Raw genomic sequence first — 3,263 nt, forward strand, 5'->3', positions numbered from 1 at the left:
TGAGGAACTCATCACATTCCCTCTCCACAAGTAGCAGTATAACTACTAGATTGCTTTCTTTACGCTTTCTTTACTTACAATAAGTCCTCTCTCTATATGTGCTTGTGGGACATTACTTGTGGGACATTACTCTCTTTTATCTATAAAAAGAGCATAGCCATAATGATATAATAATCCTTATATAAGTATCTTTTCTTTTTCTCTCGTACCCACCTTATACATAACATGTTAAATTAACTCATACTTAAAAAAATAATTTCTCTCGTTTGGAGATGCAGGGTATCGATCCCCGTACCTCTCGCATGCTAAGCAAGCACTCTACCATCTAAGCTACATCCCCACAATCTTTGCATCACAAAACCCTAAATTTTCCGTCATCAATAATAGTGAAAATGAAGAAATATTGCTACCCAACATGTCATAAATAAGGAAAAATTGAAAAGAAATAATATATTTAATAATAGATAGTTTTATTTTTGGAGATGTGGGGCATCAATCCCTGTACCTCTTGCATGCAAAGTGAGCACTATACCATCTCAGCTACATCCCATGATTTTTACATCATAAAACCCTAAATGTCCCATCATCAATAATAGTGAAAATAAAAAAATATCAAAATATTAATAACAAATAGTTTGGTTTGGTGATGCGGGAAATCGATAATTGTGAAAATGAAAAAATATAATAACAAATTAAATACTTTCTTTTGGAGATGTAGGTTATCAATCCCTGTACAACTCGCATGCAAAGCGAGCGCTCTACCATCTATGCTACATCTCCACAATTTTTACATCACAAAACCCTAAACGTCTCATCATGAATAATAGTGAAAATGAAAAAATATTGCTACTCATTATGTCATAAATAAGGAAATATTGAATAGAAATAAAATAGTAATAATGAATTGTTTTTTTTGGAGATGCGAGGTATCGATCCCCATATCTCTCGCATGCTACATTCCCACGATTTTACATCAAAAAACTCTAAACTTCCCATCATCAATGCTATTAAAAATGAAAAACTATCCCCGCTCATTATGTCGTAAATAAGGAAAAATTTAAAAGAACTAATATATTTAGTAATCGTTTCCTTTGTTGATGCATAGTATCGATCCCAGTACTTCTCACATTTGATGCAAACGCTCTACCATCTAAGCTATATCCTCAAGATTCTTATGTCACAAAATCATGAACATCTCATCATCAATAATAGTGAAAATAAAAAAATAACGCTATTCATTATGTCATAAATAAGGAAAATTGAATAGAAATAAAATATTAATAACGAATAGTTTCTTTTGGAGATATGGGTATCGATCCGATCCCCGTACCTCTCGCATGCTAAGCAAGCAATCTACCATCTAAGCTACATTCTCACAATACTTATATCAGAAAACCCTAAATGTCCCGTCATCAATTCTAGTGAAAATGAAAAAATATCTCTGCTAATTATGTCATAAGTAAGGAAAGGTTGAATAGAAGTAAAATATTAATAACAAATAGTTTCTTTTGGAGATGGGGATATCCCCTTACCCCTCGCATGCTAAATGAGCTATGCTAAATGAGCTCTACCATCTAAGCTACATCCCCACAATTCTTGCATCATAAAACCCTAAATTTCCCATCATACTACATCCCCACAATTCTTGCATCATAAAACCCTAAATTCATTGCATGCTAAATGAGCTCTACCATCTAAGCTACATCCCCACAATTCTTGCATCATAAAACCCTAAATTTCCCATCATACTACATCCCCACAATTCTTGCATCATAAAACCCTAAATTTATCCCCACAATTCTTGCATCATAAAACCTAAGCTCCATCATAAATAATAGTGAAAATGAAGAAAATCTAGATTTGCAGGGTATCAATCCCCGTACCTCTCACATGCATAGCAAGTGCTCTACCATCTAAGCTATATCCCCACAGTTCTTATGTCACAAAGTCTTAAACATCTCGTCATCAGTAATAGTAAAAATGAAAAACTATCCCGGCTCATTTTGTCCTCAATAAGAAAAAATTGAAAAGAAATAATATATTTAGTAATCGATTCAATTGGAGATGCAAGGTATTGATCCCCGTATTTTCCACATGGGAAATGAATGCTCTACCATTTGAACTACATCCCTGCGATTCTTACATCAGAAAACCCTAAACGTTCATTCATCAATAATTGTGAAAATAAAAAAAGTATCTCTGCATATTATGTCATAAATAAGGAAATAATGAATAGAAATAAAATATTAATAATAAATTGTTTCTTTTGGAGATGCGAGGTATCGATCCTCGTACCTCTCGTATGCTAAGCCGTACCTCTCGCATGCTAAGCGAAGCTACATCCCCACAATTCTTGCATCACAAAACCCTAAATTTTCCATCATCAATAATAGTGAAAATGAAGAAATATCGCTACTCAACCTGTCATGAATAAGGAAAAATTGAAAAGAAATCATTTTCAATAATATATTTACTAATAGATAGTTTTATTTTGGAGATGCGTGGTATCTATCCCCGTAACTCTCGCATGCAAAGCAAGCGGTCTACCATTTGAGCTACATCCCCACGATTCTTATGTCACAAAATCCTAAACGTCTCGTCATCAATAATAGTGACATGAAAAACTATCCATGCTCATTATGTCGTAAATAAGAAAAAATTGAAAAGAAATAATATATTTAGTGATCGATTCATTTGGAGATGCAAGATATCAACCCCGTACTTTCCACATCAGAAGTGAGCGCTCTACTATCCATGCTCTAATATCTCCGCTCATTATTTCATAAGTTTAGTGATCGATTCATTTGGAGATGCAAGGTATCGATCTCCGTACTTCCCACATCGGAAGCGAGCGCTCTACCATCTGAGCTACATCCCCACGATTCTTACATTAAAAAATTCTAAACCTCCCGTCATCAGTAATTATGAAAATGAAAAATATCTCCACTCATTATTTCATAAATAAGAAAAGATGTAATAGAAATAAAATATTAATAACATAGTTTACATATGTGTCACTTGTGTTATTTTAATGTATTTATTTACTTGGTAAATGTCTTTCATACTACAATCTCTTGTAGGGGCATTTTGAGAATCGAACTTTCATACTACTAGACCAAATGCCCTTGTTATACCACTTGAAACGTATGTATGAAGCCTTAGGCCTAGGTATTAAGGTCGTATTGCAGGAAACACGTGAAGTCCTCGGATGTAGAATTTGTCTTGGAGAATAAAGCCTTGGGATGGGATGTTAAGAAAGCCTA

The 3,263-nt window shown here is 33.8% G+C and overlaps 1 non-coding gene across 1 annotated transcript; it reads right to left on the bottom strand.

Moving 5' to 3' along the window:
• Positions 1-267: 267 nt before the first annotated feature.
• On the bottom strand, positions 268-340 carry TRNAA-AGC. Its single transcript has one exon. It is a non-coding gene; the product is annotated as a tRNA-Ala (tRNA).
• Positions 341-3,263: the final 2,923 nt, after the last annotated feature.

This window comes from Cucurbita moschata, unplaced genomic scaffold (assembly GCF_002738365.1).
Source record: "Cucurbita moschata cultivar Rifu unplaced genomic scaffold, Cmos_1.0 Cmo_Scf00094, whole genome shotgun sequence".
Lineage (NCBI taxonomy): Eukaryota > Viridiplantae > Streptophyta > Magnoliopsida > Cucurbitales > Cucurbitaceae > Cucurbita > Cucurbita moschata.